Below are 15,232 nucleotides of genomic sequence, written 5' to 3' on the forward strand. Positions count from 1 at the left end.
AATACAAAATAGGAGCAGAGCACACAGGGACATCTAAAACATCAGAGGTGGGATCAGATGCCATGGTGGAGTGAACACCCCCTGCTGACCGGTCACATCCGCCGTGTGCTCCTTGTCATGATCGGGAAATAACGGAAAAATCCGTCGTCAATTCAGTGTATAAATAATAGACTAACAATTTGTATGATAAAACGTCAGTCAGCATTTGACTCAATGATAAATTGTTTTTGCTGACAAGGTCATTGTATCGACCATAGAACTTACGAAATGATAATTTTAAACGAGACTACTGATATTCTTGTTTCATCAACCTCTTTGTCAATATTTTACCTCGTTTCAAAATTGTTCATACGTAGAGCATGCTCTTGCGCATCGAATCAATTGAGATATATATAAACGCCGTATGCAGGTTATGATGGTATATTGCTGCATAAGTAAGGAGAGTTGACGATAGAAAAGTTATTAATAAAGTCATCATGTTTATCACAGAGTTTGTTTGTTAGATTACTCTTAACGTCTTTTTCAAGTAAAATATCCAAGTATGAAACAGATGTGTCATACTCTGTGGTATCTTTTATCTCAAGCTCACCAGGATATATCGTATCGACATAGGAATGGAAATTACCATTGATAATTGACAATATGTTGATATATATATAAAAGCCGTATGCAGGTTAATTATGATGATTTATTTTGCAAAAAATGAACAAAAATCAATTGCTGCATAGAAGATATGGAGAAAGGAGAGAAAATTTTAATTACAAAAGACTGAAAACTTTAGACGCTATTTATGACAAAAAATCTAAAAAGTTATTAAATAAAGTCATCATGTTTAAAGAAATCAAGAGAAGGAAATAAAATTGTAAAACTAATGCCATTTTAGGTGAAATGTATTCTTTTTATAGCGAACTAACTAGTAAAGAAATTTCGAAAAAATAGAAAAATTTTTCTGAGATAGACGATAAAATATCCAAGTATGAAAAATTTCCAACATATGAAGAGTGCAAGGAAGCTGTTGATAGTGAAAAAAGAAAAATCACCATATGGCCTTCCTAGTGAATTTTATCAAAGTTTTTACTTGGGCCTTTCTTTTATAAAGCACTTAATGATATTTTTGATAAAGGTGAATTGTCTTACACACAGAAAGGATATATCGATAAGCTTAACAAATACAGATTATAAAATTATTGCCTTTGTCTTTGCAAAGAGATTACAAAATATACTATATAAGTTGATTAACGAAAATCAAATGGAAGATATACCTAGATTAGTATTGACGTTTTTGAATACTGTGAAAGTGAAAATTCAGATGGTATATTATATGTCGGTTGATATATACAAAAATTTAATATTAAATATTTTTATAAAATGGGCAAAAATTTTATATACAAATCCAATGTTGAAGATCACAGCAAGTGTTTTCTTCTTTTCAATTAATAATTATGAAATTAAAAACATCCAACATGCAGACGATTTGATAAAATTTTACAAGAATTCTGTGATCATGCGGGTTCAAAAGTTCTGCATTGCATTTTATTAGGGGAACTAAGAAATTTATATATGAATACAAAAATAAGATGTTTGGGAATGCATGATAAGGAAGAATGTTACACTAAAAACTGGATGAAAATTTATCACGATATTGAAAAACTTTTTGAATCTTGGAAAAGAAGAAAACTTACGCTATTTGGTAAATCATGTATAGTTAAGACACTTGCTATATCTAAACTTACATACGTTGCCTCAATACTAAGTCTTCCTGATAATGCTTACATTAAAAAAATACAACGTCTAATTTATAACTTCATTTGGGATAAAAAAAACCACGCTAATAGGTAGAATTTTAAAAGATATCGTTGATATTGAATGTAAATAAAATTAAAAATTTGTTTTCATATACACATTTTATTTTTACAAATGTTATGTTGCTTTAATGAATGTAAGCCCTGTTTTTTGAACAAAATGTCTTCGATAAGACAGCCGATATGGAACAATTGTAACTTTGTTTATAGGGGAAATACATTATTTTTTAAAAACTGGATAGCCAGTGGGATTTTGCATGTTAAAGACTTATTTGACGATGATGGTAATTTTAAATCATTGTTAGATTTTTCTAATTGTATAAAAAACAAGTCAAACTGGTTGTGTGAATTTAAAATTCTTTCTTCTGTTTTCAAACCTTTGCTACTAAAGTATGATTTTTCAAAAAAACAAACATACAAATATTACAGGTTAATATCATAGATCAAAGATGTAACTTTTTTTATGACAATCTTGTACACAGAAAATTTTTAAACGAATTCAAGGTCTAAATATTGGAAAAATATATATCAATGTAAATTATAATATCAACTATAAACTTATGTTAAATATTATATCAATTTGTTAGATATTCACACACACATTTTATTTACAAATATAAGATGTATTCATTTGTTTATAATCTTTAACTCTTTAAAAAATTTGAAATCACTTGACTACAAACTTTTTAAAAATGCTAAAACTGAAGGTAATATTGTCATATTGTTTGTAATAACTGTTATATATATATACTTGAAGATCACAGCAAGTGTTTTCTTCTTTTCAGGCATAAAATTTTGCCCAAAGCTCATATGAATACAAAAATTTCTACCTGCAAACAAAAACCAAAGATATTGTAAAAATAATCAATTTGTTTTCATATACACATTTTATTTTTACAATATGGATAATCGAAAGCACTGTTCCATACCCTAAATTCTATCTAGAATGACAGCAATAAAAAACAAACAAACAAACAGGAATCTCAGACGATGCTCTGTCTGGTTAAACTATACAAGGTCTAAATATTTTAATATTTTATGTTAAATATTATATCAATTTGTTTTCACACACACATTTTATTTTTATTCATTTGTTTATAATTAACTCTTTAAAAGTCCCCTTTTATAATGCTACAGAATAATGATACTTTACTTTCGTTGATTAGCTTATTTTCTACCTGCAAACAAAAAGCTAATCAAAATTCCTCCAAGGAAGTTCTCATATATTAAAATTTTACGAAGCAAGCATCACTGAAATAGCTCCTTGATGAAGAAGAAATATTAATTACATGTATGTAACAAATCTTGTTATGAAGCAGATTATTTGATTAAATGAACTGAAACCCAAAGAAAGCAAAAAATAGCTCAGACATATTTCAAAGGAACAACATGGAATTAATTTGCCTTCTAGATTCCACCTTATGCTAGGTTTGTATTTCTCTCAAAGCTAAAACATAAGATTTTTCTTTTTGCATCATAATTAGGGATAAAATATGATATTAATAAAAGATACAAAGAATGATAAGGGAACACTGTCCTAGCGGTTCTGGAGAAGAACAGCATAAATCCGCAGGTTAACAGATGCAGACTTGTTATAAAAACAGTTGGACGTGCGATGTATAAATATTGATGCTACCGGAGACAGCGTTAAATAAAGTTAATGTACATGTATTCGAAACAAGAAGAAACGTTCAAGAAACGTCTTCATGTCAGTTTACTGGAATGAAAACAAATCATAGAATCTTGAACCTACACCTGCAGCGATGTTTAAGGAATCATTGTCTAGTTAGTATAGTATGCCAGGGCATAAACGATAGTGGGAAACATTGGATAATTTGCATAACGGGCGAAGCCCGCTATGCATAAATAATCCAATGTTTCCCAGTATCGTTGATATCCCTGGCATACTATACAAACTAGACAGTGATTTCTTATATTTCCATTTCATTGTGAAATAAAATTTTAGATTTAGATTTTAAAAATGTAGACAAATAGATTTAAATTCCATGAGGCCTCCCATGTCACTTTCAATAGTCCTCGCCCGCTGACGTCAAACACAAAGGCAGCTGCACGAAATTTACATGCATATTTGGCCTCCTTAGCGTCAGACACAGAGACAGACGCGCACGAGATTTGCATGCATATTAAGCCTCCTTAGCTCCTGACCTATCGACCTGCCTAATTTATATATAAGATATCAACTCCGCTTTCAAAGAGTTATCACAGAGAAAAATTAATAAAACTGGAAATATAAATTGGCATAATTAAATATGATGTATAATGAGAGAAGACATCTATGTTATTATGAAAAATATAGAAATAAAACATGCAAAACTAAATAAACAGATGATGAAAATATATTTTCTCACATATTAAACACACATTGAATTTATATATTTTGATCAGTTTTGATTATCAAATTATAAAGAATATGGTACTATGAAATGTAATACATTAGTTTACTCCGCTCATTTTAGTTATAGCGAATTTTTATTAAGTCTAAAGTCTGACCTTAGACATTTCTTTTTTTAGACCTACCATTTTTGAAGAAAAGGGAGATAATTCATATACGTGTATTTCCAATTTTAAAGCTAAATAGGAAAAACTTACTCACATGCATCACGTGCTTCCATGCTCGATATCACCTCAAATACACCAAACGTACGCACTTAATAATTTATTGAGAAAATCTTTACTTGGTCAGGAATGATAAAAGCGTCTTAAGAAAATTAGGAACTGAAGTGTTCTACAAGTTTTCAAATTAACATACAAATATATTGATGGGAAATATAGTTCTTAATCAATAAATATCCATTTAATTATAGCCATATGCATTTTTGCAGTCAAATGTCATTTGTCATTTGTATTTCATATTATATATCCCAGTTGCATACTTGTAATACATTTTAGACCTGAAACATAATTTCTTTTGAAAAAAATCATAATTTATTTTCTTTTAACGTAATAATTATGGCAACTTCAGTAAAACAATTATATGACACCTACATAATCAGTGGTGAATAAAAAATACTAGCTTCGTGTGTGTTCCTTATATTTGTTACGACAATGCGGATATTCATTACTTATTCTCTACATTATGCTTTTATTGTGTGGACAACAACCTCGGGTGCCTGGTCCATATAACAGCATACATTCTACTGTGCTTATCCCCTGCAAAGATACGACAAAGATTTATGCAGGTATGCCTTGGTGTCTTGAATTCCACAATAAACAATAATAATTACCATTATCCAACCTTATTTTTACTGATGACTTCGACCTTGCATTCATCGGATGACAAGCAAGTTATTTACGATGCTGTTTTCCTTTTCTTTTTAATGCTTAGTTTTTTGTTCAATCTCTCGCCAATGATAACTAAATTATAGTTTTTTTGGTTGGTGGCTAATCAAAGCAGTTAAAAGAACCAAAAAAAAAAATAATAAAAAAACAAAAATAAAATAAAATTTAGAATCAAAAGGAATAATTTTTAATCATAATTTCTTTGGAGAATTAAATGAAAGAATGTTTTCCAATGCTATTAGAATGATACAATACTCACGATATTGACAATAAAGGTATTTATTTATTACAACAAACATCTTAGAGCAATCTACTGCGCAATAAGAATAATATAAATATTTGCTACATTATACAAGGTATATATCGGTTCTAAATTCTATCATATAATATTGTAGCAGGACACAGTGTTGCGGAAAAGTGTGAGAAATCGTTATAACTGGGTTAAGGTACCCAACTCAGCTCAATCCAGATCAACATATTTCAACCCCATAATATCAAAGACACCAGTTCTACTGAACCATAAATGACGAGATTGAAATTTAATCGTTAATTCTGTTTAATTTTCATCGACAGAAAAGCTGTATATTAGGTAAACCCTTCAAATGTGGATGACGAAGCTTGTACCCGATGACTGATCCCGACTGTGTGTGACATACACTTCTTAAATGCTAGCTTGAAACTCAGGTAAACCAATTCAAAAGGCTGTTTACAAATTAATATTAATCTATAAATTTTATATATCCAAGAAAAAAATCTTGCTCGTGACTAATTATCCAGCTTATATTCAATATTATCTACAGGATCTAAATTGGTCTTTGGCTAGCTTCCTTTATCATTTAAGATGTGTGTCTTTAACTTGAAGTTTAAACTTTTATTATAATATGTCCACCTGAACCCAATTTTCTACCCTTTACCTGGAGACCAATGGTCATGAATTTCAAAGTTATGTTAGAAAGCTATTTGTTGATTAATATCATAGGAAGAACAATTTTCATAAATGCATTTTATTTATTCTCAATAAATATCCATCAAAGCTCCATCTAAAAGCCTGAATCATGGAGCGAGGGGAAATAAATGTCACAAGATTTGTGAAAGTTTTAGTACATTTAATAATTATGTTAACAGTTTATCGCTAGATGGCATGGACAAGGGAATTTAATTTAGACATAATGCATTTCAGTGTATGGACAGCTTAGTCCTACCCTGGATTCTGAACCTGAATCAAATGGCTATAATGAAATATAAGGAGATAATGACCAATATTCGAGCTCAAAAGTCCATTAAACAATACAAAATAGGAGCAGAGCAAACACGGACCTCCAAAACATATTCATCGGGATCCGTTCATAAAAGGCTCGTGATTATTATTATATTATCATTTGAACATTTTGCCTAGTTGAAATCCCAGGCTAAAGAAGTTTGATGAATTTTTATGATTTAGTCGCTCCATCTGAGTCACAGGAAGGAAGAGCTCATAAAATTTACACTTTTTCTTCTCTTTTACCCACAGAATATGTGTACCAGAATAAGTATGTGTTAATATATTTTTAAAAAGCTGAAAAGTTAAAGGTCGATTGGCAACACGAGACCAAGGCAAGGAAAATGGGCCAGAGGATCCACTCAGGTGATCAAACAAATTTGAAAGTGTAAAAATAATGTTACACTTTCTCATTTTGATTCATAAAAAATACAAAATACGTAAAATACGAGTTTAGCACATAATAAAACACATGGAGATAACGAAAAGTGTTCAAATGCAAATTAAAATTCCTTAAAACAATAAAAAATAGGAGCAGCGCAAACACATACCTCCAAAACATCGGAGGTGGGATCAGGTGCCATGGAGGAGTGAGCATCCCCTGCCGACCGGTCACACCCGACGTGTTCTCCTTGTTATGATCGGAAAATAACGGAAAAATCCGTCGTTAATTCAGTGTATAAATAATGGACTAAGTATGAAAATCGTCAGTCAGCATTTGACTCAATGATAAATTGTATTTGCTGACAAGGTCATTATATCGACCATAGAACTTACGAAATGATGACTTTAAACGAGACAGCTGAAATTCTTGTTTCATTAACTTGTTTGTCAATAATTTACCTCGTTTTAGAAATTGTTCATACGTAGAACATGCTCTTGTGTATCGAATCAACTGAGATATATAAACTCCGTATGCAGGTGATGAAGGTTTATTGATGCATAGGTAAGGGAAGTTGACGATAGAAAAGTTAAAGTCATCATGTTTATCATAGGGCTTGGTTGTTAGATTAAAATTAACATCTTTTTCAAGTAAAATATCCAAGTATGAAACAGATGAGTCAGACTCTTCTTTTCACGCATAATTCACTTAATTAGATTAACTTCATTTTTCTTTGTGATAAAGTTACAATGCTATTAAAGAATGCAGTTCAAAATCTTAAATTAACATATTAAGCATGGTACATTAATTAGTTTATGAAAAATAAATACATGGTATAGATGTTTGACTGATAAACATTGTTTTACTTGGTATATACCATTGCTTAAGTATACCCCTAGTAAACATGTATATATATAAACCGAAAATGAAACAAAAAAAATGATTTCATCAATTAATAGCAATATGAATAAAAGCTATTTGTGACAGAGACTAATAACCTTATTCTTGAAATTGAGTTAAATTTTCAAAATATAATTGTTTTTCTGACTTTAAAAAATTATATGATATGATAAATCTTTAGAAAAATATTTCAAAATCGAATAAGAATGAAAATGGACGTGCAAAAGAGCGTCATTTGAACGTTTTTGTAAAGACTTTTATGCAAAAAGAACTTTAACTTAGACGTTCATCAGCAATATTAATATTGGCGTTTAAGAACCTACATGATGCTTCTTCTCTGATATACGATGTTCAATGACCACCCACTATTTCACCTACTCAGCGTTCTGATGTCCTTGTAACATGTCATAAATGATACTCATGTGGTTCCAAAAAAGAACGCCAATATTTCTACAGCAATCAAGTCTTGTCTAGAGTCCTCGGTAGCAAGATTTATATACTAGTTAATGTAGTAAATAAACCATCTCTACACCTGTTTTTCATAGTCCAATACAACGTTATCTTTCCTCTTGTTGAGTAAGACACGCTGACCTCTACAGAAGAAAAAGACACTGATACAAGTGTTAGCATATGGAGGAAAATTAATCTACTAACATTTACTCATAAATGGGTAGTTTTGTAAAGAAAAAAGATAAAGAACAGTAATTGGGTTAAAAACAAATCTACAATCAATATAAATATATGAAAAAACACGGACCACAGACATTACAGCGGTGGGATCAGGTGCCGGAGTGGAGTAACCATTCCTTGTTAACCGGACAAAGCTGCGTGATCCCTATGTATAAGATCAGGTTGATGGAACATTCCATTGTCGAATTTAGTTTTAAAAGACCTATCAACTGGAATGAAATACGTAAGTCAAAATTCTTCCCAAAAATAGTTATATTTGCTAACAAGGTCATTACAACAGCAATAGAATTTACGCAATACTTTCTTTAAAAAATCCCTGAATTGTTAATTAATTTGTCAGTAACCTGCCTTCGTTAAAAAACATTGTTTCCAGAGCATGTTATTTGAAAATAAAATCATCAGGAGGATGTAAACACCATATAAATTATGCATGTGACAGCGGAATAAGTCATTTGTGTCAGTTTAATGTAAAATATCTTAAATATTCACATTTGCCAAATTTTCCGTATTGGCACAATTCTTATATTTTTTCCATTAGAAATAGAATTTCTGAAGGTTTTCCTGTCTGCTATCATATTTCCGTGAGGGCTTGATAAACGGGCCTTTTATAAGGTTCAAGGTATCCTATATTTAATGTTAATTATGTCTTGTAATACATTAAAGGTTAGGTTATTTAATTAGATACAATTTGGTTGATGGGAATATTTGATGTAATTGTAGTAACAAATCATTTTCTTCTTTTAAATTGGGACACAAATTCGACTTCTAATTACCAGTTGAAGAATCAAAGCATAATTCTCCTACTATGTATTTATAATAATAAGTCTAACAATTAAAGACTCTGTTGTTTCATGATTTTGTCAACGGAAAAGTGTACAAAGTGTCCGAATTTTACTTCAACAATATTTTAGATATTTAACATAATTAAAATTAGTTTTTTTTTAAAATCATAAATACAGAAATAAGTATTTCTTAAACGTTGTTCTGAAATCTTAGCTCATTTATTTTAAAACATAAGCACTGGATTCTTACAATTCAACGCAAAGTTATTTAGGTTAACCTTCGTCGCTTGATTAATTATTGACCTTGAGTGACTTTTCTACCCTGTAGGTCTGTCATCTAGATAAGAAGATGTTTTTTTTTGACACAATTCTGTGAAACACCCCAGAAGTAAGCGGTGATGTAAATACCGTCTCATCACCAAAAACTCCTGATGGAACGCAGTGATTAACATAGTCACAATAGTGAATGCAAAATTAATACTTTGTTTGTATGGTACATATATTGTGTCTGCCTTGAAGACACTCTGTCATTACTTCAAGGTCTGACATTCCATGGTTTAGAAATTGACTTTTAAAAGTTTAAAACGGTACAGATGCTGTACATTTCTTTTTGAGATTGAAACTAACATAGGTATTATAACAGCACACATGGACCGACTTTGATTTTGATATATTTTACCAATTTTATTGTATAAAACATGTTATGGTTTAAGTCATGACTGGCATCAGACGCTCTATGTTGAATGCATTTTGAAACGGTAAAAGCATGCCTGGGAGAAGAAGGTTCATGGTGCATGTACTTGTGCGTAGTACATGTATACAGTTGTTATATACAGAGTATTGTGATTCATAACCAGGTTCCCTCTGCTAATTAATTATTATTACCTTAATGACGTTGATAATTAACAGGTACTAATGTACGATACATTCACTCATCAATATATTAATAGTAATGCCTTTGACCCTAAATTTCAACCAAGGCCGTCCAAACGGTCATCTTCATTAGTCTATTACGCAAAGTCTACATTTCTGCCGAATATATCTCACGTAATAGCGTTGTTGGCCACGGAGTAACTCTCACAACATGTAAGAGCAAGATGAGAGGCAAGTGTGAATGCAATGGTCCATCGTGTTTCTACGACGTGCCAATGCGTGTGAAAAGATATTTGCATATATAGTGTCATTTTATATGAAAGAAACTGTGCAAATCATTTTTTCGTAAGACTACGTTTCATTTTTTATTTTTATTTGTTTGTTTATTCTTATTTTTACGTGTCATTGTAGATTTTAAATCACCTGCTTATTTGGCTCGAGAATGCTGATAGTTGACATTTATTGAATTATTCAAGGATTCTCAGAAGTATAAGAAACACAGCTGCATCGTTGTTTCCCCTGGTAAACTTATTTAGAACCAAAGATTAAAGTTTTGGTTACCTCAAAATTTAACAACGAGTTTAAATAAGTGCAAACCAATCTTTGAAAAGTTCACAGTGCAAAAAACAAATCTGAATTATCTTCGGTACGAACGGTAAACATGATAAAAAGTATTTTGAAAGTTGGAAAATACAGTAGGATACTATTTTATGAACATCTTGTCAGCATGAAAAAGTGTGTTTTTTTTTTTGTAATTTGAATGATTCGGAACATTAAAATTTAAATCCTGAAGCATGTGATACTAAGAATGAGTACAACGGAAAGGGCATTTTGAATTATGTCTAACTTATTTCCTTACAGGTAATAGGTAATGTAAAGGTAGAAAATTTCGAATAGCGATCTATCGCAGAAATCACGATCGACAGGGCAAAACACCAAGGCTGGGAGCAGGTGCCCAGGAAAAGTAAGCGTCTCCTGACCGGACTCAAACGCTTGAGAATAATGTACTGTTCAAATAGATAGATCAATCTGTAGTTAATTTACGTATAAAAACAATGAACTAACAGTTGCTTTGAAAGATGTTAATACGACATAACGATAGTTTGTATTGAAACAGTCATTACATGTGTATAACGATAATAGATTTTGCGAGATGCGGACTCAAATCGAGTTCGTTGAAATCTCTTCAACATGAACTTGTCAAAAGCATACCTTATTTAAAAAAATGATCGTGCAGAGAATTCTCTGTTGTATCAATTCATTTGGGAGACATAAGAACATATACACAGGTGATGCATGTGGGTTCACGTCTCTCAGTTGATTAGACACGTAAGGGCACGCTCTACGAACGATCAATTTTTGAAAAGTCACAAGCTAATAACCAACAAATTGATAAAACAGGAATATCAACAGTCTCGTTTGAAGTCATCATTCGAAAGTGTTATGTTCGATTCCATGATTTAATTAGAAAATACAATATATCAGCAGATTAAATACTGACTGATTTTTCATACTTAATATTAAGCTATTATTTAAAATCTGTTCGAATGGTTTCGTTTAAATGATCATGCCAAGGCGGGTGTGACCGCTCGATTTGGGATGTTTACTCCATGACACCTTATTCCGCGTCTAATGGTTTTAGAGGTTCGTGTCTGCGCTGCTCCCAGATTGTTTGTTTAAATAAACTTTGAGCATGAAAACTATTCTTTTTCTTCATATATATTAGTTCGTCATTATTGTCTATAATCAGTAAAAAAAAAAAATTCAATAAAAAAAAAGAAGCTGATATAGCAGTTTCTCAAATGTTTTAAAATTATTTCGAGTCTATTAGGTTATATCGTGTCGACATATAACAGAACGTTTCCCTTGGTAATTGAATAAATGGTCGTTGATATTTCTAGATCAAATGATGGTATAAGATAAGATAAGATAATTTTATTTCAATTTTCAGAAGGCATAAAGGTTTTTACAATTAAATATTCAAATTTGTTAAACACACATACACACACACGTATATATCTGAATAATAAAAAAACATGTAGATGCAGCAGTTGGGGTTATCAAATTGTTAATTAACATGCAATCAAAATCAATATTATCAATATACATATATACCAGTTTACAAATAAATATGTGTCTATAACATTATTTATGAAAACTCATGGCATTATGCCTTATTTTGAAGGCTTTGACAAGATATTCACTTAGCTTTGTAATAATTAGATTACTTATTAAATAACCAGAGAAAGCCTTTTGGTAATAATATGAAATTTTTGGTAATCGAAAAAATTTATCTCTCTCCTCAGTATATAATGGGCATTCAGTAAGAAAATGATATTCATCTTCTATATTGTATAGAACAAAACTTTTTTCTTAAGGAAATTTTATTAAATATTCAAATTTGTTTCATAAAAGTATAAATAGAAAAAGAATTCTACTTTGCCATAAAGTATAAATAGCTCAAAGAGGAACTATTACTAAATATACTGGTAAAGTATAAATGTCTACTTTACAGAGCTCTCAGTATATAGGCTTGATCAAACATCTACTGGACCCTGGAATATATCGTCATGTTTTTTAATCCAGAACTTACTTTTAGTTCTAATAAATCAAATACACCTCTATAGGTCAGATATGCAAGACATCTGATACGAATTTTCATAAAGGTACACTAAAAAAACCTCAAGGAAATTATATTCTTTTAAATCAATATTAAATGATGAATATGATATCATGTGACTCCAGAAAAGATATATATTTTCTGTTTATTATCAGATATATAAGCAGCCTTCCCAGGCATGCATGTTGTACTGTACCGGTGTTTTCAGGATTTAGCTTGATACAGCAAAGCTCGTATGATTACCAGAATAGCTTCGAAAGCTTTCCTGTTCGGGAGATATGCACAAGACACATACAGTTGATAATCGGAAGTTATTTCGTAACCCATTTTGTACAAGTAGCATACATTTGGGTTAATAGTCAGTTTGTAGGTCATTGCGGTACAGATTTTTAGTAATTTACAGATGCTTATATATCAATCGGGTTAATGGAATGGATTCTCACAAAGGTGAAAATATTTTCATTGTTTCAAATAATTTTTTTTAAAGTTTAAATATTTTTTTCATTATCTTCACCTTATCTTTATAATCGATTAACGGTTGCAGCCATGCATCGCATGAAATATGAAAAATTGTTTTAATGATATACGCGAAATGGTCAAAAGGGACTGTTTCCCTACACAAAAAAATGTTCTCTGATGAAATACATGTACCAGGTATTTCATTAAATGGAAAACAAACCTTATTTGTATGCAATTCTTCAAAATATGACACGAAAACCATGGAACCACGTTGCAAAAAGATACCAGCAATTGATAAAAAATTAATTGATTGAGCTGTATAGTTTAAAATAATTTTATCAAACTTAAAGTTTGTACACCAGGCATCAAATAAATAAAAGATAGAAATAAACCATTGAATAGTCTTGCTCTATAATTTGAGCGTTTGAGTTTCATAGAAAAAAAAAACATTAAAAAAAGAACATAAGAAAAGAGACAAACATTTCGAAACAATAAACCGAAAGAAAAGTTAATTGTAGCATATGGTGTTCTAGCACTGAGTTTTTATAAGACCTACCTAGCAGTAACAGCATTTTTCCATCGTCAAACTATTAAACAGAACTTTTCCACCAAGATATATGTGTCTCTAGTTTACATGACGAATTGTCCTAGATCTACAAACACAAAAAACTATTTGTGTCTGGATACAAATATGATTTGTTTTTCTTAATTTAGCTTGCTAATTATATCCTGGTTTCTTTAAATATCGGAGAAGAAAAAGCCTGATGAATTGAAACAATTCCATGGTTTGAAAGTGGATATAAACCATCCTGATATATTAATAACTAATCCTAAAAAATGACCCGCAATCCCGATTTTTTCCTCTAAAAGACAATTTATTTCTTGAAGCTAGCATTTTTTTTTATATGAATTGAATGCATATGTTTGACAATACAAAGTGAATATTTGCCAATGAAACTTATGGAGATAACGAATAGTATTCCAGCTGAAAAAGTCCATTAAACAATACAAATAAGGCACAGAGCAAACATACACCTCTAAACATCAGAGGGGGATAAGGTACGAAGGGTGAGTGAGCATCCATAGGGTAATAACGAAAAAATCTGTCGATAATTCAGTGTGTAAAAAATGGCTGAACAATTAAAATGAAAAACGTCAGTATTTAACTTAAGGATAAATTGCATTTTGCTGATATCATTGTATCCACCAGAGAACGTAGGAATTATGTTTTTAAACGAGACTGTTCAAATTCTTGTTATTAAATCAACTTATTTGTCAATTACTTACCTCGTTTTAGACATTGTCCAAACGTAAAACATGCTCCTGTGTATCGAATCAATTAAGAGATATAAACCCCGTACGCAGGTGATAAAGGTATACTGCTGCCTAAGTAGGTGAAATTGAAAAGTTAAAAATTAGTCATCGCGTTTATCCAAGAGCTTTGTTATTAGACCACCATTTACCTAACTCTTTTTCTAGTAATAAAAAAATCAAACAAAATTGTCAGACTCTGTGATGAAATTATTTCAAGCTCACCGGGATAAATCGTATCGAAATAGGAATGGAAACAAGCATTGTTAATTTACAATATGTCGACGATACTAGTATATCTAAATGTCGAGTTGAAGGCAACATCAAATGTTTTCATCTTTTCACTTATAAGCTTTTGAACAAATTTTGCTTCAAATGAATACAAAAATAGGTATGCTAATTACGGGTTGCAATTGGTTTACCAATGGGAATTAATAGATTATTGAAAGATCTGGTCTCTAAAAACACATAGATATTGTCAATCAGAAACTCAAGCATCTTTTTATATATCAACTTCAGAGTACATGTGTGTACAATCAGAGTGTTTGCCCATTTTGCAAATGACCAATGAAGGGTAAGTAAACTGAGGAGTTCCATTTTTATTGAAAGAACAGCTATCAATAAATCAGCCATCAATTATATCAGAAAGTCTGGACTTTAATTGATCGTGGGGAATGGTTGTATTTATAAAAAATTGAAAAGTCGTATGGCTTTAAGCTGTTGATTTTGGTAAAATTCTATGATTTTCAAATTTTCAAAAGTTCCTTGGATTTTTAAGTATCCATATTTGCTTTTTCACCACTTTGAGAATATATTTTTGCAAAGTAATTTAGAAGGTTCTCCTTTACTACTGTT

Source organism: Saccostrea cucullata, unplaced genomic scaffold (genome assembly GCF_032062105.1).
Source record: "Saccostrea cucullata isolate Sc308-1 unplaced genomic scaffold, CSIRO_AGI_Scuc_v1 ctg979, whole genome shotgun sequence".
Lineage (NCBI taxonomy): Eukaryota > Metazoa > Mollusca > Bivalvia > Ostreida > Ostreidae > Saccostrea > Saccostrea cuccullata.